The 24,254-nt window shown below is 43.6% G+C and overlaps 1 protein-coding gene across 1 annotated transcript in view; it reads left to right on the top strand.

Annotated features, from left to right (window-relative positions):
• The window catches only part of galnt17 (polypeptide N-acetylgalactosaminyltransferase 17), a 553,078-nt gene that overhangs the window by 309,875 nt on the left and 218,949 nt on the right, over positions 1-24,254 (top strand). The gene's annotated exons all lie outside the window — the stretch shown is intronic.

Genomic DNA, 24,254 nt, shown 5'->3' with positions numbered 1-24,254 from the left:
TCCATGCTCTCCATTAATGACCTCGCACAATGGCCACTGAGCTTCCGCCTCACGTTGACAGATGAGGTTCCCGAGCTGCGTGATTCCCGTGGTCATTCAGTAAAAATCAAAAGCTCTGGTTAAAAACCCTGTCAAGGGTCTCACAACAAGCACTTAATGACTTCAATTAGGTCGCCCACCTCTACCGTTCGGGTCCGTGGCGCACTAAGGAAACGTGCACGAGTTAAATGCGCGAGGCGGCGGGTTCCCGACATGCTCGCAATTTCGGCAATTTTTACTGCCGACCCACCCCCAAACCCGCACATCCAACTGCAGGAAAATTCCAGCGTTAGAGTGGGGAGAGGATATAATAACCTATGCCCAAAAAATTTGAAGGCCCATGGGCCCCTTATTCCCTCCAGTGGTTAGATCTATTGTATATCAAGACTTAATGGTTCAGGGGTTAACCATGTGGATTCTGATACCAAACTGAATTGGCTAGTAAAAATAAATCTATGGACCTTCCAGGTCTGTTATCGGTGCACAAGTAAGATAAAACTGCCCATGAATAATTTATTTATACTGCAAACTTTATGAGAAAATGTGACTAAAATAAGAAGCATTTTAAAGAGCTGAAAAATGGAACAAAAAACTGCTGACACAATTTCATGCATCAGTAATTCTAACTGACTTGTATGGCCTCACCGTTGAACAGAAAGCACTTGTACTTGTTCTCTCCCCTGTTTGATTGCTGTGTGACCAAAGTCCTTTTTTTCAACAGTCACTTAATTCTCGCGTATGTTTTGACACCTGATGATTAATTCAGTTAGTTTCTAATTGAGGACGAAAGTTTTGTGCATATTGTACCATCTTCCAATTTGTTCTGCCTTTGACTGTACTTGGATGTGGAGGATGTTTTAAATATGATTCCAGGATGTGAAATTATGACTACTCTGAGACCCTGACATATCTTCCTGTGAAATTAGTAAATGCCTTGATGTAAAAGAAGTAATTTTCCGTCAAAAATTCATGGATTCGAATCACGATGAGTGAGCATTTCATTGTGAATTGTGGTGTTATTTTGATCTGTCAGTTTCCTCTGCTCCCTCCCCCTCCCCATTAATACTCCTGTTTTCAGGAGGATTTTTCTTTGGTCTGAGGGTAATTTACTCATGCAGAAACAAATAACGAAATGGAAATACATTAGAGATTGATTTTATTATTTCACAAAAAGGGATCAGTGATTGCATTTAAAGATTTGTTCCTTATCAATTCTCATTGGTTAGTTGATTATTAACTTTCATAACTTCCTATTGATTTCGGACTAAATACTGTTACTTTTATTTGGCTCGGTGGAGACTCCATTACTTAAAGTGATGTGTCTACACATTTCAAATCTGTAACATAACTTATTTTTGTTGATTTGTTCCCAGAATAATGCATATTGATAATTTAACATTCATCAATTGTGTGTGAGATTTAACATAGTGTAAGTCCAATACGTTACACCTTTTTGACCATACCACAGGAATCCATTGGGCCAATCAAAAATGTCAACCAACAGGAGGAATGACTCTTTAAAGAATTATGAAACCTTTGTCTCTGTTCCCCTTCCTACTCCTTTTACCCGTGGAAATATGTCCATTGCGATTTCATGGGCATAGCTGGGACTCTTTGGAAAAGCAAAGACTAAGAGGAGAACTGATAGAGGTCTTTAAAATTATGAAGGGCTTAGATAAAGTGGATGTGAAATTGGTTCCACTTGTGGGTGAGTTTGGAGAGAGGCATAAATAAATGAAGGGGGCGACTTTGCCAGCCCGGGGAGGCAGGTAAGGAGGCGGGACTGCTGGGAACATGGCAGAATCTGTGGGCGGGTACCCATCCCGCCCCCAACCCGCCTCCATGCCATCTTCCCAGGAGGCGGGTACCTGACCCGCGCTGAGAGCCGTCTCCTCAAGGCGGGAAGGGGATTAGTTGCAATTAACTGCCTGTTAACAGATAGTAAACAGGCAGTTTTTTGGATAATCCCTATTTTGCCACCTAAAGTGTGGGCTTCCCGACGGCTCCAAACCTCGCCAGGGTCAGCTGTGGGTCTGTGGGGGTTGGAGGTGCCGAGATGTCCAGTGTGCAGGTGAGTGATGGGTGCATGTGTGCAGAGGTATGAGCGTGAGGTGAGCGTAAAGTGTTTTAATAAGTTTTACTTACCTTTGCTTCTTCCTCCAAGCTTCATCCCTTCAGGTCTCGGGAGTCCCTCATCTCACCGGCAGAGAAAGCAGAATGGCCGCTGCATTCTCAAATGCATCCGCCTTCTGCTTTCTGCTCAGGATAGATCTCTAACTGAGCCTGTGTCCCAGGAGACTCAACTTAGAAGACAGATTGTCAGTGTTTGACAGCTTCACAGAGCTGTCAAACGATGACAATTCATCTGTCAAAAGCTCTTGACAGATGAAACGTTACTCGTTGACGTCACCTGTAACCGGCTTTCCCTTAATTGGCCTGCTAAGCTCGCTGGGCGGACTTAACAAGGTCAATCAAGGGAAAATAGAGTGGTTTGGCCGGACGTCGATGGAGGCGGGACTAAAACCCGACAAGCAGCAGTCCCGCCTCCATCACGTCCCCATTGGCAAAATCACCCCCGAATTTAAGAGGGAATTGTTTGCACAGAGAGTGGTGAGAATATGGAATTTGCTGCCAAATAGAGTGGTTGCAGCAGATAGCATAGATGCATTTAAGGAGAGGGTTGATGCATACATGAGGGAGAAAGGAATGGATGGATATGGGGGCAGGGTGGGGAGAGGTAGAGCAATCTCATGTGGAGTATAAACACTGGCACAGACCAGTCGGGCTGAATGGCCTGTTTCTGTGCTGTAGATTCTATGTAATTCTATGTGATATGAAATATGACTTCCTTTCCAATACTTTACACACAAAAAAATTATACTCGAAGCACATTGGATTGCATCAAATACTGCCATTTCCACTGAGCTTACAACTTTACTAAAATAGTGGACAGAGGAATTTCACACAACTGTGTCACTGCATTCATTAATAATATCATAGAGTGAGACTGATAACTTCACACATAAAAGCTAGCACGTGTATGGGTACACCTGCTTTCGCAGCACAGACACCATGATAGAAGGCAAAAGAACTAGAGGGCAGGTGAGGAGACATTCTGTTTCTGCAGCGAGTTGTTGTGATTTCAAATGCACTGCCTGAAAGAATGGTTGAAGCAGATCCAGTAGTAACTTTCAAAAGAGAATTGTATAAATACTTGAAAAGAAAAGAAATGCAGAGCCTTGGGGAAAGAGCGAGGGAGTGAGACTAATTGAATAGCTCTTTCAAAGAGTCAGCACAGGCACGATGGGCCAAATGGCCTCCCTCTGCTGTACGATTCTATTGATTCTATTGCTAAGGGAGTGATTCCTCACAATAGTAGCATGGTAAGTTTCCTCTGTAGAACCCTTCATTTAGTATGTGCAATGCCATGGGTCAATGATAGGAGTGAAAAGAGATTCTTTACAATTATACTATCTACAGCTTACAGGGCAAACCTTTTATACAGTACACATGGTGACATTTTCACCTTTATTTTTATTAAGATTTTTAACCTTCCCTCCCTCTCGGCTGAGGAGACACCTAATCTCGTAATGTGCTTCATATTATCCTCAGCTGGGAACTGAAAATATAAATGTCATCACCTGTGAGCATGATAAGCCTGGAAATTGCCCTGCGTGCTATTCTTGTATGAATGCTTAGTACCTTCATATCAAATTTCTCTGCTTGCTTTTTTAAACAAAGGTTAACCCATTTACATTAAACATGTTAATGCCTCTATTAAAATATTAGACACTGGAATATAATGCAAGTGTATTAATTGCTGGTACAATCATATTGTGCAACATCATTTTCAGTGATTGACTGCTACCTTTCAATTTTCTGTGCCAAGTAGCTGACTTTAAACTGTAATAATGGAGAAGACTGAAATTAATGATACAGATATTACTCCACAGCCAGAATTGTACAGATTCCAACATCAAATTTATCAGATTCTGAGAACAGGCTCCTTAACTGTAGCATTGAAGACACTGAGGGTAATTTTCACTCCGGCTTAATATTGCGGTTGTGGATCTGCCATGCGTTATGTACCCGGCCCTATTTTCCTTATAATGCCCTTTAAAAGGGAAGTTGATCAATATTTTAAAAAGGTAAAACTAAATGGGGTAGGGGAAGGGGAGTCAAATGATAGTAAATAGAAAATGACAGGTTCACCAATTAAAAAGTGATCTGGATGGGTTGGGAAGATGGGCTGTTGAGTGAAATGTGGCATTTAATGTGGACAAGTGTATGAAAATGAGACCAGCAAAGGGAAATAAACAATGGGAGTAAACGCAAAAGACTCCAGGGCAAAACACAGGACAGGTATCTTGAAGTATTGAGGGTTATCTCACTGAAATCAGTGGTGCAGTGTGGAGCAGCAGTAATGGATGTTGGGATGTATGGCCAGAGGAAGAGAGCACAAATCCCAGGAAGTGATATTGGCGGGGCGGGGCGGGGCGGGGGGGGAAATTTAACTCCTCTGTGAGTGCAAAAAGATGGCATTGGATCGGCTGCCCCTTATACGCCACACTCAATTTATCATTCCATTGGTTTCAATAGAAAGGGAAATCGGACTGGATGTTTAACGGCACCGCCTATTCTGCACCCTGCCAAAGTTGAACTTTACCCCAATGGGTCTGTACGAGGCAGTGGTACCACCACTGCTGGTGTGCTCAATTCCTGGCCATACTGCAGGAGGATATCCAGGAACTGGAGGCAGTGCAGAAAAGGTTGGACGTAGAAGAAGCAGCCCAGATAAATGAGGAAGAAAACTATTGTGTTGGTGAACAAACTGATTCCAGAAGGCATCAGAATGGTGGCAGTTAAGCAAAATATCTCTCTCCTAGTTTATGAAGTTGCCCCACAAGTTATAAAATGGGTAGTTTCACAGTCCAGTGATGCATTTGATTGCTCAGACTGAAGTACTGGCTCTAGGACACAACAGGTGCCAATGAATCAAATATCAGAACATGGTCAATTCAGCTGGTTTAGCCATCTGAGGCACGTCATAGGACATGTGTGCCTCCCTGGTGGCAGCAAATCTCCTCGCTGATTCTGAAATGATCCTAAGAGTAAAATAAAACTTCATTTGATTTAGTGCCTTGTCATCGCTTTCAGAAATGTCCCGAAGGCTCACATACGATGGATTACTTTGAAGTGCAGTGATTTTTGTTGCAAACGTGACAGCTATTTTACACACAGCAAGATCCCCCAAACAGCAATGAGATATATGACCATTTAATCTGTTTTTGCTGGGGTTGGTGAGGGAGGAATATTGGGCAGGACACTGTAACAACTCCTTGCTGTTCTTCAAATAGTACTGACATGAATCAGTCATTCATGAAAGAAAGACTTATGAAATAATACTGAGCGGCCTGCGGGTGGCGCTGTCCAGGGAGAGTATAAATACTCGGGCACGGGCCCAGCTTGCGCAGGACATTCTTAACAGGAGCTAGTGAAGGACACAACTAGACCTTCATGTTGTAAAACAGTTGATTAAAGCTTTGTTTAACGCTTAGACCAAGTGCCTAGTAGTTTTCTTACATCAAGTACCATGGGATCTTTTATGCTCATCCTAGTCACAAGAATAGCACCTTTTTCCTGCTGCTGGAGGTAGAAATTGTGAGGTGGAGGGTTGGGGTGAAATGGGTACAGCGCGTTTTGGAGGATCGGGGGTGATAGCGGGGAATCGGCGAGAGATTGGGGGCAGAGATGGTGGATCAGGGTATCGGTGATCGCAGGGGGGATTAGTGATCAGGGAGGGGGGTCCATTCGTGTGGAGTGGGAAACGGGTTTGCTTCGGGGGCCGGGGGGAAACACTCCTGCTACTCCTGACCCACAAGCAGTGATGGAAAAGCTCTTACCTCCTCCATGCAGCAGACCTCTCCTCCCTTTAGCTGCCAGGTTTCCCGAGGCCCAGGAAACCTGGCCAGCCAGCAATAAAGTTGGAAGAGAGATAAAATCTGAGGCATACAGCATTGTTAAAATATTTAAATGAGTGATACGCCTCCTGGGAATGGGTTGGTTGCCCACCCCCCCTGATCCCGCCTCCGTTAAAGCTGGAAGTGGGCGGGTTTGGGTTTGAGATTTCAAAATTTTCTATATCCCACCTGACCCAAACCAACCCCTTTTTGGGGGGTTAAAATTACCCCCCAAATATTCTCTTTGTCAGCTAATGTAGCATTTTTTGAACAACCTTTGTTGCCCTCAGTCTGAATCAAAAAGCCGTGGGCTCAAGCCCCACTATAGGACTTCAGCACATATTCTAGGCTGATGTTTCAGTGCCGTACCGATGGAGTGCTGCATTGTTAGAGGTGCCATCTCTTTTGGATGAAATAATAAACAAAGGGGGAGAAATTCGTTATAGCCCAGGAATGGCCGGTAACTTTTGAAAAGTTTGAGAATTAGTGCCAGGCGCTAATGCTTCAGACTGCATGCAAAATTAAGTCTCATTGCACAAACAAAGGATTGGAGCGCTAAATCAAGCACTAATGGTCTAGCTCAGTGGCGTTAAACGCGAAGCACTGACCAATATCAGGTGCAGTCCAATCACAGGTCATCATTGCCACAGGCTCTTTCCAGTTCTTAAAGGAGAGGTTCATTGATGCTGCAGAACCTCGTTCTCATAATTGCTGGCTGTGCAGCCATCTCAGCCAGCAGCAGCAGATCAAGGAGAAGGAGCCAGACGATTCAAGCAACCCTCATGGCCCTTCTCCTCCCTCTGGCCACATGTTCCAATCTTTCTCGCTGCCTCCACTCCATCTGCCGTAGATCCTGGAGGGCAAGGTCAACTGCCAGTACAGCCCCCATTAATGTAACCAAGTGTAACACTTTGATATGTTGTGAGAATAAATGTAACTAATTCTTTGTAGCCACAACACTCCTGATACTAAACAACCTTTAAATGACTGAATTAAACTGTTGCACAATGTCAAACTGACAAGGAAGCAATGAAACAGCACTAACCTGACAGCTGCGACTCATTACTCATGATCCCTTTAAGTAGCGCCCCTGGAGCCAGCATCCGCCGGCTCGACGCCTCCTCTCCCTGTCGCTGTCAGGGCGAGGTGCTAAGGCAGGGGTTGACAATGAATTTTGCAGATCGGACGCCCAGTGAGCATTCACTGACATCACGATCTGCCAGGCGCTGAGGTTCCCGGTGGTAACTCGTAGCGGCAGCGCTACTGGGGGGCGGGGGCCGGATTTGACGTGCATCACTGGATTTGCCTCGCCCCGGCGCTACTGCATCAGCGCCCCGTTAGCGCCCCTGCCAGGCGCTATCTGGAGGCGCTAATCAACTGAATTTCCCCCCCCAAAACCTTCCTATTCAGGCAGAGATAAAAGATCCCATGCTACTATTCAAAGAAGATCAAGGAGTTCTCCTAGCCATCATTCATCCCGCTACCAACACCATCAAGACAGGTTAGCTGGTCATTCGTTCATCGCTGTTTTTGGATCCTTGCTGCTGTGTTTGTGGAGGGAGGAGACTTTTAGTATCTTCTATCTTATTACTGTGAAACAGCTGAAGGAATTATACCATTAACAATGCAGAGTGGTATTTACACTGTGGGTAAATGGCAGGAACTTCAATTTCCTGCCATTCAGATCTCTGCAAAGTAACAACTTGCAGATGTATTCATGGGTTGGGCTGCTGTGTCCATTTCAATGCTTATCATCAGCAATTCGCAATATTGCATCTGTAATGGCATGGTGTGCGAATAGTGCAAACTTGCATAATTTCTAAAATAAGGTATTATGCAGATTTTATGGGAAAAATGAATCAGTGATCAAGAAACATATTAGTGAATAAGGACCCATAGTCAGAACTGGTCTAACTGAATATAATTGTAATAGAAGGATGCTTGTAACGATATTAAAGTTAATGCCGACAAGTGGGAAGTGATGCATTTTAGAAGGATAAATGAGGAGAGGCAATATAAACGAAATGGTACAATTTTAAAGAGGGAGACCTGGGGGGTGGGTGGGGGGGGTTCACATGCAGAAATCTTTGTTGATAAGGTTGTTAAGAAAGCATATGGGACCCTTGACAGGAGGATTGGTAACCAGATGATTTAAGATAATTGGCAAAAAAATCCAGGGGGCAATGATGAGAATTTGTTTAATGCAACGAGTTGTTATGATCTGGAATGCACTGTCTGAAAGGGTGGTGGAAGCAGATTCAATGGCAACTTTCAAAAGGGAATTAAATATCGACTGGAAAAGGAAATATTTGCAGGGCTATGGGGTAAGAGCAGAGGAGAGATAACTCTTTCAAAGAGCCGACACAAACTCAGTGGACCAATGGCCTCCTTCAGTGCTGTATAATTCCATGATTCTATTCTATGATTCCACAGTGCCTGTTTTGTTATTTATTTATTGATATATAACAGCTCTTCCCCCCCCCCCCCCGCCGCCTTATATTACTGTTTTATAAAGTGTGCTGCATAGAAATGCCTGTCACTTGCTGGGGCTCTCTCAGTCACAGAGGTTCTGTTATACTTTGAAAGCCTAATGTGCAAGGAGACCTGCTGTCATTCGTGGTTTGGTTAATTAAAAAGCTGTACGCAGAGGACAACTGTCAAGAATTCTAATCAAATTGTAAAATCTATAACTCAAGAGAAATTATTGCTGTTTTAAATTAAATTAGTGTTGTCACATTTTCTGTTATATAGCAGCATTGATTGGAAAAGACCAGAGTGTAGTCCTTGTCCAAACCAATGAATAAAATCCTCAAGCATATAGTTGGGAGCAGTAATTACTGGAGTCAGCACCAGCATGTTGTTGGATCTAAATCCAGAAGCAAAGTAATGTTTTATTTTGTATGCATTTTTTTATATCCTTTGGGGGAAAAATTCAGTTGGTTTGCACCTCCCGTTAGCGCCTTAAGAGGGCGCTAATGGGGCGCAAAGCAACTAGCGCCCGGGCGCGGCGATGTTTGCGCCACTCGCAAAATTGACTAGACATTTTGCGGCGGCGCTAAACACTACCACCATGATCTCCTGCACCGGCAGATCGTGACGTCAGTCGAGTGCGCAACGCCCTGGTAGCGCCCCAGACTGGATATTGAGTGGCGCCCCCTGCCTTACCGCCTGCCGCTAGCAACGACAGGTTGAGGGGAGCGTTTTGCAGTCAGGAAGGGACTGGGGGAGCGCTATTTAAAGGCGACTGCTTCCTGCCTTTTTTTGTTGGTGACATTTTTGCGCCACGCATTCTGAGAGAGAGAGAGAGAGAGAGAGAGACTTCTGAAGAGATTCTACACTGTGTGAAGGAGTTTTGGGTACTGAGCAGTACTTTGCAGGTTCATTTTGATTTGCCCTTCCTTGTATCTATTTAGAAGAGACTGTGGGGGCTGCACTCTGAGCTCTTTCCCTGGGTCTCTCCATTGTTCTCCCCAGCAGATTTGATGTACAGGTCTCTCCAGGCTGAGATTCAAGGCTGCAATGAGCAGGATGTGGATGGAGAGCACAATCAACCCTCCCCTTTAAGATAAAAACAGAAAATGCTGGAGAAACTCAGCAGGTCAAGCAGCATCTGTGAAGAGAGAAACAGAGTTAACGTTTCAGGTCGATGACCTTTCGTCAGAACTCCCCTTTAAGAACTGGCCGGCGCCAGTGTGTCTGTGTTCCATTGCTGACTGACATCACATGAGCTTCGCCAGCGCTCTGAGGTAGCGCCTCGCTCCTCGGCCTTTGCGCCTTAAGACAGGTGTGAAGCACCTGATTTCGCGCTCCAATCACCTGTAGGGGCGATAAAAGCCAAGTTTGCAGTCGGAGGCGATAATTAGCGCCAGGCGGTAATGGTGCCCCAAACGGGGCGACACTGAATTTTTCCCCCTTTAAGTCCACTTTCACCCACAGCAACATGTCCAGACATTGGAGCGTTCCAACAAAATTGGCCCTGCCCATTCCTGACTTCTGGCAGGTGTGACTCAGTTTCACAACACATGGTGATTTTTATGGCTCTCCTATCGTTTTATTTGTGTTCAGCTTTTGAATGGTTTGTCAGACAATCGACTAGAATTTCCTTGGAGCTGTTCTCCCTCTGCCAACGCAACTTTGCCAGATGTGTGACGGAAACCCTGTTTACGTGCATAAGCAAGGTTTCCACCACACTTACGGTGAAGTTACGGCAGCAGAGTGGGAGCAGCTCTGAGGAAATCCCAGGGCAACATTTAAATATGGCACGCTCGGTCCGTTCTCAGTACAATCTGGGCCTGTCTCCCAACAGGCCAAGCAGGCACCACAAAGACACATGTGGTGGAAGCAGGTACAAGTGCATCTCATGGCCCAACACAAGGCCATCTCAGTCCCAAGAGGCTCCCACTGCAGCCAACCACCCCACCACTCCTGCCACCTGGAAGGAGCACACGGTTCGGTATTACAGAACACAAAACATGTACTGTCACAAAGAGGAAGCACTGAACTAGAAAAACTAGCTACATACATTAATCATTTTGTTTAGATAATGAAATTTAGTTGCATTTCATTTCAACTGTGTCTGGAGCGTTTGTTTCGAATGGTGCAGGACGAGGTGTTAGGAGATCAAAGACATTGATAGTTAATTTGAGGCAAGGGGGTAATGTTGGTGAAGGTACTGGAGTGTGCATATTTGGAGAAAACTGTTAATGCATTGTGTGAACATGGCAATTAGCTGAAGGTCTCCTCCACAACAGCCTGGCAAATGACGCTGGCTGCTGACAACAGTGTTTCAGAAGGGCTATCTTCTGTCTGATCATCGGGTTCTTGCGCTGCACTTGCCTGCGGGATGGATGTGAAAGTTGTGCGGCTTGTGATAATCTTGAATGCTTTCTTGAAGCTGTGTTGTTAAAAGCCCCTTAATCTGTTCAGGCATCTGAAACACTGCCTCAAGGTGCCTATAGTGTGTTCGATAATAATTTCTGGTGGCTGTATGGACCATATTATATGCTCAGTTCCTGTTTTTGTTTCTCTCAATTATATCATGAACCAAGGCTGAAGAGGATAACCTTGCTCTCCGAGGAACCATCCCTATAGTCTGCTTTCTCCAGATGCAAAGGATTTTTTCCTGACTTGGACATATATCACTGTTCCTTCATTGTTACTTGGTAAATATCATGGATTTCTCTACCTAACACCATTATGGGAGCACCGTCAACACAAGGGTTGCAGCAGGTCGAAGAGAAGGTCCATCACCTTCGCAGAGCAACTCTGAATGAGCAATAAATGCATCCTTGAAAGTCTCATCCACATCCCGATAACTAATATTCAAAAAAATGTTGTCTCACTATATTGTACATAAACTAATTTCCATAAACCTGCTATTTTCATTTCTAATACCTAACCATATCCTCGTTCATATTTTTCTGTATCAGTGCACCATTTTTCACACGTTCTTTTACAGTTAAAAATTCCCTCATGATATATGCCCTGTACTGCTACTTTATGGTAATATTCCTGCCTTTCCTTTGCATTTCTCTTTAAACTGTGCGTGTTCTTTTGGATCTCCGGCCACTTCCCTGACTGGAGGACACAGACTTGATGCTGTCAGTGAAAATTTTTGCCATGCTTGGTACCATCTTTGCATGTTTGGCAATTGTCCTCCCACAGTAAAAACGTACTCCTATCTCTCCTAACTGTGCTCATAGAAACATAGAAGATAGGAGCAGGAGTAGGCCATTTGGCCCTTCGAGCCTGCTTCGCCATTCAATGAGATCATGGCTGATCATCCAAACCCTAGCATCCGGTCCCTACACCGACAGCCATCCCACCCAAGCCCTATCCCCGTAACCCCACGTATTTAATCCCCCCTAACACTAATGGCCAATTTTTTTTTAATATCATGGCCAATCAACCTAACCCGCACATCTTTGGAATGTGGGAGGAAACCGGAGCACCCGGAGGAAACCCACGCAAACACGGGGAGAATGTGCAAACTCCACACAGACAGTCACCCGAGGCCGGATTTGAACCCGGGTCCCTGGCGCTGTGAGGCAACAGTGCTAACCGCTATGCCACCGCTATGCCATCAGTACTTGTGGAGCCTCCTTGCCAAAATTTACTGCTCATTTTCCATTGCTAGTCCACATTCCACAGCTAGATCTCTTCATTATTTTGAAATTTATAGTGATCAAGAGGCTCATTAGCTGCTTTAGAAATGTGAAAGATAATTGTCGCAGGTGCATTATGAATGGCTGGTGGTTACAGTGATTTAATTAGCAGATCTATTCAAATTTTCAAAGCATGTTCTACATGCTTATTTTCTGCAATATGAGGACTATCAGACCTTAAATGCTAATTCTGATTTCATGACATTTGCTGCAGTATCCTAAATGTCACGCAACATGTGAGGTCATTCAGCTTAAAAATTAATTTACGCATCTACGTTTTTACGTGTGGCACACTAAGTTCATCCAATTTGCAAGTGAGATCTTTTTAATGCACTGGTGACTTCCTCGCTGATAGGATACACTGAGTATTCAATAGTTGCTCTCTGTGTATACTCCTGTCTTGTGATTACTGACCTTCTCTCATCCTCCTATTGGGTATGTTTTTGAATGGCTCAGGCACGCTCCTTCTTCAGTGTTTCATTGTCAGTGCCAATGGGTGTGGGCAGTGAACAGGATACGTTCTGGTACTGCAGTGAAAGACTTACAGAGACCACGTGTGGCTAGTAAGAAGAAACTTTAGGGTCTTTGTTACACCCTAGCGTGCACATATAGAAAAAGTCACTTATAGACATGGTGGTGGTGGAAAGCCGCCCGGCGACAAACTGACTGGATCGGATCGAATCGCCCAGCCGTTTTACACTCGCCAGATTTTCCTTTCCACTGAAGCGCTGGGATCATTTTTGTGCTCGGTTTATATAGATGAGTTGGGTACAGGGACAGAATTTGTTGATTGCACAAAAGTAGGAGATTTAGAAAATGGTAAGGAGGACTGTAAAAGATTTAAGGAAGACATAGATATATTGGAATGGGCAGACAGGTGCAGCTGCAGTTGATAAGTGTGAGGCATTCCGATTTGGGAGGGAAAAGCAAGGAATGGGAATATACACTCATTGGAAAGACACTGAAGGATGTGGATGAGAGCGAGAACAGACCTGGTTGGGGATGGAGCGGAGACTGGGAAATAAAGAGCGGATTACAGAGAGTAAAAAAAAAATCTCAGGGAGTGACATCAGAGGACAGCAGGTAAGTGATTGGTTGGCCAGTATTGCAGCGTTTTTTTCTCTAGCTAGGCAGTGTTTAAACTAAGAGCAGGGGAACTATAACTATTACTTTATTAATTTAATAACTTAACCAGATATCCTAATTAATTATAACTATAATTAATAGTTTGAATAAAAACATTAACTAATTAAATTAATTCAGGTTATCAATGAGCAAATAAATAAAGAATTCTAGAGATGGCAGGGCAGGCTATGTGTCAGGACTGTAGTATGTGGGAGTTTGTGGACAGCGAGACCGTCTCGGATTCCCACACCTGCAGGAAATGTTTCTACCTTCAGTCACTTCAGCTCAGAGTCATTGAGCTGGAGAGTGAGTTAGAGACACTGTGAAACATAATGGAGGGGAGGAAATTCTGGATAGTTTTATCCAGAATACAATCATACCCCCGAGGAAAGCACAGGTTCAGGAAAGGGAGGGTGTGACTGTTAGGGAGACGGGTAGCGGTGACTTAGGAGAGGTTGAGAAGGAGGTCCCGCAGACACTGGTCCTGTCCAACAGGTAGGATGTACTGGCTACCTGTGAGGACAAGGAGAAAGACTGTGGGGAGGACAGCCACAATGCAAACCAAGGCACCGTGGCTCAGAAAGCTGTCCAAGGCGGGGAAGAACAGAATAGAAATGTGGTAGTGATAGGGGATTCTATAATTGGGGGGGGTGGATAACGTCCTCTGCAGCCATGAACGAGAATCCCGAAGGGTGTGTTGTCTACCCGGTGCCAAGGTAAGGGATATTGCAAGGCAGCTGGAGAGGAATTTGGAAAGGGAGGGGGTAAATCCAGTTTTCCTGGTCCATGTCGGAACAACCGACATGGGTAGGAACAGGGAGGAGGTCCTGCTGAAAGAGTATCAGGAGTTAGGAGCTAAATTAAAAAGCAGGACCTCGAGGGTAATAATCTTTGGATTATTGCCCGAGCCACGTGCAAATTGGCATAGAAGCAGTCAGATCAGGAGAATTAACACGCGGTTAAAGGGCTGGTATGGGAAAAAGCGGTTCCTTTTCATGGGACACTGGCACCAGTACTGGGACAGGAAGGAGCTATACTGATGGGACAGGTTCCATCTGAACCGGATGGGACCCGTGTCCTCGTGGAAAGGGTAAGTAGGGAGGTGACAAAGGCTTTAAACTAGTATGATGGGGGGAGGGATTTACAAGAAATGAAACCAGCCTAAATATAAACAAAACAAGAAAGGAGAGCATAGGAAAGAGTAAAGTAAGGGAGGACATTGATGGCCGGGGAATAAATAGAGTAATAGAACAGGAGAGTAAAAAAGATGGTTAAAAATAAAATGAAAGGAACTGCTATTAAAAATGTGTTAAACTGTCTGTACAGCAATGCAGTAATAAAATAGGAGAGCTGAAGGCAATCATGCGTTGCGAGGAACCACACATAGTAGGGATTACTGAGACATGGCTACAGAAATATCAGGACTGGAAACTAAACATTGCAGGATATAACATATTTAGAAAAGATAGAAAGGGGAGGTGGAGTAACTACTTATTAGGGATAACATAATGGCAGCGGAAAAAAGTGACGCAGCTATCAGCAAGACAGAAACCGAATCTATGTGGATAGAGATAAAAGGCAATGGGGGAGAAATTCGGTGGGCTGCGCCACCAGTTAGCGCCTAAAGAGGGCACTCAGTGGCTTTAGCGCCACTGGCCACGCCTCCCGCGATATTTAGCTGGGGCGCTAATGGCGGCGTTAGCCTGTTGCGCTGCGCCGCCACCGATGACGTCATCGGTGTGCGCAGCGCCCCGCTACCGCCCCGCTACCGCCCCGATCGCGATATTTGGCAGCGACCGCCTTTGTAGCGCCGCTCGCTAATCGCGCCTGGTTCACGGGTCCTACCTATGGCGGCAGTGGCGCAAATTAAGGTGGAGGTGCGGGGCGGCCGTTTTTTTCGGCGGCCGCCTGTCAACACCTCTGTCCCCGGCCTCCTGTTCTCCCCCCGCGGCATTGCCGGCTGTTTTCCAAGAGCCCGGCACTTCTCCTCGGTGCCGGGCTCTTTTGCCGGCACTCGCGATCGATCATCGCGCTGGTGCAGGCCCCTCCCCCTTAAGAATGGGAGGAAGGCCTGCAGTACCGCAGCGCGCCGTGCCGCAGCGTGTGGCGCTGTGGCAGGTTGCGCTGCGATATTCAGTTTCAGCGCCCTAAGAGGGACACGGAGCACCTCGAGCCTTGCCCCGTGTCCCTCTTGGGGCACTCAAGCTGAATTTCCGGCGATCGCTGCTGCTCCGATCGCAGCGCAAAATCTGGCGCCCAGGCGAGCTTGGCGCCCCGTTTGTGGCTCAACCCAATTTCTCCCCCAATGAAGGATCAATCACGCTAATAGGGGTAGTTTACAGACCACCTAATAGTGGAAGGAAGGTGGAGGAAAAAATTAGGGAAATTAGTAAAAAACATAGAATAATAATCATGGGGGATTTCAACTACCCTGATATTAATTGGACAGAAGAGGTAGATAAAGGGGATAAGGGAATAGAGTTCCTACAATGTGTACAGGGCTCCTTTCTAACCCAATATGTAAAAAGCCCAACAAGGGAGGATTCGCTATTAGTTCTAGTAATGGGGAATGAACCAGAGTAGATAAGAGAAGTAAAAGTAGGGGAACATCTAGGCAATAGTGACCGTAATATAATATGCTTTAAGATAATAATTGAGAAGGACATAAGTATAATGAAGACCAGGGTAAGAGATTGGAGAAAAGCTGATTTTGAGGGGCTGAGAATAGAGCTTGGGAAAATAAAATGGACATCAATATTGGCAAACAATGATGTAGAACAGCAATGGGAAACATTTAAAATGGGGTTCAACAGGGTCCAGGAAAAATATATTCTGCTAAAAAACAAAACAAAATAAGCACTAATGGGACACCATGGATGAATAAAGTCATAAGGGAAACATTGAGATTAAGGAAAGAGGCATACATTAAGTACATGGACAGCAGAGGAGAGCATCATAAGAGAGAATACAAAGAGATTAGGAGAGAAGACAAAAAAAAAACACTTAGGAAGGCAAAGAGGAACTATAAAATTAAATTATAAAGGAACATAAAACAAAATAGTAAAAATATTTTATAGGTGCCTAAATAAAAAAGGAAGGTTGGGATGGGAATAGGGCCACTAAGGGATGGACAGGATAATACTACAGACAACAATAGAGAGAGGGCAGAAATATTAAATAATTACTTTGCTTCAGTATTTACCAGGGCAACAGAACAGGTGGACATGAGGTTGGATCATGAGATTAGCAATGAAATAAATGCATTTCAAATAAAAAGAGGAGATATATTAAATAAACTAAGCAAACTCAAAGAGGAAAAAAACCCTGGTCTGGATGGATTGCATTCATGCATTTTAAAAGAATCTAGGGAAGAGATAGCAGAGGCATTACTACATATATTTAATAATTCATTAAAAGGTGTAGTGCCAGAGGGCTGCTGGATAGTTAACGTAATAACTATATTTAAGAAGGGAGATAGAACATGTCCAATTATAGACCAGTCAGCTTAACATCAGTCATAAGAAAATAATGGAATCCCTACTAAAGGAGAAAATAGAAGAACATCTAGAAGCCAGAAATATAATAATGAATAGTCAGCATGGATTTCAAAACGGAAAGTCTTGCTTGACCAACCTCATTGAATTTTTTGATGAGGTAGACAAGGGTAATGCAGTAGATGTAATTTATCTAGATTTTCAAAAGGCCTTCAATAAGGTACCACATAATGGACTAATGTCAGGGGACAAGTAGCAGATTGGATAGCTAGCTGGCTTCAAGAGAGAAAGCAGAGAGTAGGGGTAAAGGGTAGCTATTCACAGTGGCAGAAGGTGGGTAGTGGTGTTACACAAGGATCAGTGCTGGGACCACTGTGTTCACAATTTATATTAACGATTTAGATTTTGGAATCAAAAACACAATTTCTATATTTGCGGATGACACCAAATTGGGGGGATAGTCAATACTGAGGAGGTTTGCAACAAATTACAGGAGGACATTAATAAACTTGCAGAATGGGCATATAATTGGCAAATGAATTTCAACAAAGATAAATGTGAGGTATTACATTTTAGTAGGAAGAATAGGGAGGTCATTTATTACTTGGAAAAGGGTGTGACTCTGGGTGGGGTAGAGGAGCAAAGGGATCTTGGAGTACGAAGACACAAATTGCTAAAAGTAGCGACACAGGTTAACAAGGCCATAAAAAAACCAAACCAAGCACTAGGGTTTATTTCTAGAGCGATAAAATTGAAAAGTAGTGAAGTTATGCTAAGCTTTTATCAACCCTTGGTTAGACCACACTTGCAGTACTGTGTACAATTCTGGTCACCATATTATAGAAAGGATATAAAAGCACTGGAGAGGGTGCAGAGAAGATTTTTCAAGGATGATACCAGAAATAAGAGGGCATACCTATCAAGAAAGGATTTCTTTTTTGTATTCGTTTATGGGATGTGGGCGTCGCTGGCAAAGCCAGCATTTATTGCCCACCCCTAATTGCCCTTGAGAAGGTGGTGGTGAGCCACCTTCTTGAACCGCTGCAGTCCGTGTGGTGAAGGTATTCCCACAGTGCTGTTAGGTAGGGAGTTCCAGGATTTTGACCCAGCGACAATGAAGGATCGGCGATATACTTCTAAGTCAAGATGGTGTGTGACTTGGAGGGGAACTTGGAAGTGGTGGTGTTCCCATGCGCCTGCTGCCCTTGTCCTTCTAGGAGGAAGATGTCGCTGGTTTGGGAGGTGCTGTCGAAGAAGCCTTGGTGGGTTGCTGCAGTGCATCTTGTAGATGGTACACACTGCAGGCTGGGTCTCTTTTCGCTTGATAAAAGAAGGCTGAGGGGTGATCCAATAGAGGTCTTTAAAATTATGAAAGTTTTTGATAGAGTGGATACAGAGAGAGTGTTTCCATTTGTGGGGAAGTGCATAACTAGAGACTATCAATATAAGATAGTCACCAAGAAATCCAATAGGGAATTCAGAAGAAATTTCTTTACTCAGAGGGTGGTGAGAATGTGGAGCTCGCTATCACAGGGAGTAGTTGAGGCAGTATAGATGTATTTAAGGGGAGGCTAGATAAGCATATGAGGGAGAAGGGAATAGAGGGTTATGCTGATAGAGTTAGATGAGGAAAGACAGGAGGAGGCTCGAGTGGAACATAAATGCTGGCATGGACTGGTTGGGCTGAATGGCCTGTTTCTGTGCCGTATATCCAATGTAATCCTAAGTAATGAGCAGACAAACCTAGGGGTTCAAATACATAAATCCCTCAAAGTACAAATGCACATAGATATAACCATAAAAAAGGCTAGGAGCATTTTCTTAAAAAGGGGCATTGAATACAAGAGTAAAGAAGTAATGATGAATTTATGTAAAACATTGGTTAGGCCTCAGTTGGTTAGGCCTCAGTTGTGCTATGTGTATATTGAAAGATTGTGACCACTACCTCTGCTATTTCTACCTTTGCTTCTTTTAGCAACCTAGGATGCATTCTATCCAGACCAGGTGACTTACCAACTTTCAGTAATGCTAATCTTTTTAGTACATCTTCTCTATCTATTATTATCCTGTCCATAATTTCCCGCTCCTCTTTTAGTGTAACCTTTACATCATCTGCTTCCTTTGTAAAGACAGATGCAAAGCGCTCATTTAGTAATTTAGCCATGTCCTCTGCCTATACACGAAGATTTCCCTTTGGATCCTTAACAGGCTCAACTTTTTCTTTAGCTAATCTCTTACAATGTTATAAAATGTTTTAGGGTTCAATTTAATGTTGCCTACTAATCTTTTCTCATAACCTCTCTTTGCCGCCCGCATTAACTTTTCAGTTCCCTCCTGAACTTTCCATAATCTTCCAGGTTACAGGAAACTTTGTGATATCCGGCACTGACGGGACCGGCGTGTTGCCGATCTATCAAAACTGCCGGACATACAAAGTTAATGTTGAAGCATACGGAGGTTTTCATCTCCATATCTGACAACAAACACTGTTGCTTAGCAACAGCTTCTAAAGAGTTGGCTGCAGCTGCAAGCGTCTGTAGCTGAAGCTGTTGCTATAGCTACAGACCTTGCAGTGGCTGACTGGGACAAAAAAAAGAACGAGATCTAAAAAAACTTACAGAAAACGGCTCCTGATTTTTGCCGTTAGATCAAGTATTCCGGACATACAACCTCCGGATAAACCAAAGTTTCCTGTACTAACTGAATCGTACTCCTGACATTTGTCATAAGCCCCCTTTTCCTGTTTTATTTTAACTTTTATTTCCTTTATCATCCAGGGCACATTAGCTTTGGATGCTCTACTTCTTCCCTTCAAAGGAATATGCCTAGCTTGTACCCGAACTATCTCTTACCTGAATGCCTCCCATTGCTCCATTACTGCTTTATCCTGCAATAGGCTTTTCCAATCTACCTGTGCTAGGTCTCTTCTTAAATCACTGAAATTAGCTCTTCCCCAGTTGAGCATTTTTACCTTCGATATTTTCTGTTCTCTTTCCATAAATACTCTAAACCAAATTATATTGTGGTCACTGTTAGCTACTGTAACACACTCCACATGCCCTACTTAATTTCCCAGAACCAGATCCAGCACTGCTTCTTTCCTTGTTGTCCAGAGACATATTGATCGAAAAACTGAGTACACAGATCAGAAATTCCTCTCCTTCAGAACAGAGTACTTTCTAAATGGTGAAAGGCTAGAAACAGTGGAGGTCCAAAGAGACTTAGGGGTCCATGTACATAGATCGTTAAAATGTCATGGACAGGTACAGAAAATAATCAAAAAGGCTAATGGAATGCTGGCCTTTATATCTAGAAGATTAGAATACAAGGAGTTAGAAGTCATGCTGCAGCTGTACAAAGCCCTGATTACAATTCACCTGGAGTACTGTGTTCAGTTCTGGACACCACACCTTAAGAAGGAGATATTGGCCTTGGAGGGAGTGCAGCGTAGATTTACTAGAATGATACCCGGACTCCAAGGGTTAAATTATGAGGTGAGATTGCACAAAGTAGGGTTATATTTTCTGGAATTTAGAAGGTTAAGGTGTGATTTGATCGAAGTTTTCAAGATATTAAGGGGAACTGATAGGGTAGATAGAGAGAAACTATTTCTGCTGGTTGGGGATTCTAGGATGAAGGGACATAGCCTAAAAATTAGAGCCAGACCTTTCAGGAATGAAATTAGGAAACACTTCTACACACAAAGGGTGGAAGAAGTTTGGAAATGTCTTCTGCAACCTCAGTTGATGCTAGGTCAATTGTTAATTTTAAATCTGAGATTGATAGATTTCTGTTAACTGAATGTATAAGGGATGTGGGGCAAAGGCGAGTATATGGAGTTAGGTCACAGATCAGCCATGATCAGATTGAATGGCGGAACAGGCTTAAGGGGCTAAATGGCCTACTCCTGTTCCTATGTACCCTACCCTTAGCACTATGTTTTTCCTTGTCTATATTGGGATAATTAAAATCTCCTAATATTACTACATCTATCTCCTTTTCACTGTTTGGAGCTCTATAAAAAAAAACTCCCAGCAATGTAACAGTTCCTCTGTTCCTTAACTTAAGCCAAATAGATTCAGTCCTAGAACCATCTAGTATCTCCTTTCTATTTAGAACTGTAACATCATCCTTAATCAATACAGTCATGCCCCCTCCTCTTTTTCCTTCTCTATCATCCCTGAATACTTGGTAACCAGGAATATTAAGAACCCATTCATAGAAACATAGAAACATAGAAGATAGGAGCTGGAGTAGGCCATTCGGCCCCTCGAGCCTGCTCTGCCATTTAATGAGATCATGGCTGATCATCCAAATTCAGTACCTTGTCCCTGCTTTCTCCCCATATCCCTTGATCCCTTTAGCCTTAAGAAATATATCTAACTCCTTCTTGAATATATTTAATGAATTGGCCTCAACTGCCTTTTGTGGTAGAGAATTCCACAGGTTCACCACTCTCTGGGTGAAGAAATTCCTCCTCATCTCTGCCCTAAATGGCTTACCCCTTATCCTTAGACTGTGACCCCTGGTTCTGGACTCCCCCGCCATCGGGAACATCCTTCCTGCATCTAGTCTGTCAAGTCCTGTTAGGATTTTATAAGTTTCAATGAGATCCCCTCTCATTCTTCTAAACTCCAGCGAATATAAGCCCAATCGACCCAATCTCTCCTCATACGTCATTCCTGCCATCCCAGGTATCAGTCTGGTGAATCTTCGCTGCACTCCCTCCATGGCAAGAACATCCTTCCTCAGATAAGGCGACCAAAACTGCACACAATACTCAAGGTGTGGTCTCACCAAGGCCCTGTACAACTGCAGCAAGACATCCTTGCTCCTGTACTCGAATCCTCTCGCTATGAAGGCCAACATACCATTTGCCTTCTTAACCGCCTGCTGCACCTGCATGCTTACCTTCAGCGACTGGTGCACAACGACACCCGGGTCTCGTTGCACTTCCCCTTCTCCCAATCTATTGCCATTCAGATAATAATCCGCCTTCCTGTTTTTGTCACCAAAGTGGATAACCTCGCATTTATCCACATTGTACTGCATCTGCCATGCATCTGCCCAATCATCCAACCTGTCCAAATCATACTGGAGTTTCTCGGCATCCTCCTCACAGCACACACGCCCACCCAGCTTTGTGTCATCTGCAAACTTGGAGATATTACATCTAGTTCCCTCGTCTAGATCATTAATATATATTGTGAATAGCTGGGGTCCTAGCACCGATCCCTGCGGTACCCCACTAGTCACTGCCTGCCACTCGGAAAAAGACCCGTTTATTCCAACTCTTTGCTTCCTGTCTGCCAACCAGTTCTCTATCCAAGTCAGTACCTTACCCCCAATCCCATGTGCTTTAACTTTACATGCTAATCTCTTATGCGGGACCTTATCGAAAGCCTTCTGAAAGTCCAAATACACCACATCCACTGGTTCTCCCTTATATATTCTACCAGTTACATCCTCAAAAAATTCCAGTAGATTAGTCAAGCATGATTTACCTTTTGTAAATCCATGTTGACTTTGTCTGATCCTGTCACTGTTGTCCAAGTGCTCTGCTATTACATCTTTTATAATGGACTCTAGCATTTTCCCCACTACCGATGCCAGGCTTACCGGTCTATAATTCCCCGTTTTCTCTCTACCACCTTTTTTGAATAGTGGGGTAACATTAGCCTTGTTTGAACCATGTCTTTGTTAATGCAACCACATCAAAATCCCATTGGCAATTTGAGCCTGCAGCTCACAAACCTTATTAGTTACACTACGGACATTGATGCACATACATTTAAATACCTCCTTCGTCACTTTTGCTATTTTCCTGAATCTGGCCCCTGCAAATTTTGGGATATTTCTAATTTTACTGCTGTTTATATATCTCTCTGCCTTCTGATCTCGTTGCTGCTCCTTTCTGCTATTTTCTGGTTCCTTCTCCCTCTGCCAAATTAGTTTAAATTGAGGATTTAAAAATTATGAAGGATTATGATAGATTGTATAGGGAAAGACTATTGCCTCTGATTGGGGAGTCAGTAAATGATGAGGGTCATCAATTTAAAATTGCCACTAAGACTATAAGGAGAGAGGTTAGGAGAAATTTATTTACAGAGAGGGTTGTTGGAATCCTTTGCCACAGGGAATGGTTGAGGCAGAGACCATTGCACCTTTTAAGGGAAAATTGGATATTTGAAGGAGAAGGTGGTACAGGGCAGTTTGTACTTGCTCTAGCTAAGTGCCAGTATAAGTGTGATCAGCCAAATGGGCTCCTTCTGTGCTGTAAACCTCTATGATTCTGGTATTTTGTGGGCCATTTTTGAGTTCACTGTGTGCCAAGAGGGCTGACCGCAGAAAATCCCAGGACACCAGCATCCACCCAGTTGCAATTTCTGTGCCCCCATGGATGTTTGCCTTTCCAAGTCATGAAGCCTATATTCAGGGCTGTTATTGAGTCGTCAGATATTCCTTTTGCTAGTTTTCTAGGTTTCTCAATTTCTCTGTATCAATTTGTCCACCTTAATTGCCAGAAGAATCAAACATGATGTTCAACCCTGAGAGCTAAAGGTAGATTTCATTACCAACATAAAAAATGCATTTCTATAGTTTATATTCATAAACTATTGTAAACCAAGTCATGTCATGGGATTGGACATTTAAATAATTCCAACATACTCCTTAAATACTTGAATCAGAAAAAAATTGCAGGGATATGAGGAAAGAGCCAGGGAGTGGGACTAACTGGATAGCTCTTTTACGGAGCCGGCGCAGACTCGATGGGCCAAATGGCCTCCTTCTGTGCTGTACTATTCTATGATTTTACGATTGGTGACCATTAGAAATGACTGACAGAAAATAGTTGAATTAAAATGAGCAACTTAAGAAAACTTCAAAGGAGTCAAAGTCAATGATGGAATAATGAAAGTCAGTGAATGCAATTATTATTGGTCAAAAACACAGCGTACAAAATTGAATATTTATAGAGAACATGATGCATAAGGCAAAGATTTGGTGTTTTCAGAAATCAGTTTGCAGTTGTAGAGATGAAACCTTGAATTATATTGGCTTAATGCAATTTTGTTTCATACCCAGTCAGGCAGTGAGGGTGAAGATTCCATCCTCCGTCCGTTCTCCCTTTTTCATTCCTACCTCCCCAGCTCCTCATCTTCTAAAAGCTGCCAAGCGTCTGAAGTGAAATGAGTTTCAGCAGTTTAGACATAGATTCCAGATGGGGCAATCCCACAGAATGCAATACCCCTCAAATATAACACCGATTGCAACTGATTTGGGATCTCCTCATACTTAATTTCTGTTAATATTTCATTTGATTCTTCACATCTTTAGGTTTGTTGTAACATGCCATTCCAGGTTCACAGGCCATTGTTAATGCTAGTCGGTTTGCAAGAGCGGCTTGAGTTGATTGTTTTTATTGAGAAATCTAGAAGGGCTAAAGGCCCATAGTACAAAGAAGATGAGGT

Source organism: Somniosus microcephalus, chromosome 22, assembly GCF_052327205.1.
Source record: "Somniosus microcephalus isolate GS21.2 chromosome 22, FLI_Smic_1.0, whole genome shotgun sequence".
Lineage (NCBI taxonomy): Eukaryota > Metazoa > Chordata > Chondrichthyes > Squaliformes > Somniosidae > Somniosus > Somniosus microcephalus.
Note: the sequence above shows the minus strand (reverse complement) of the source record. Positions and strands in the feature narration are given on the sequence as shown.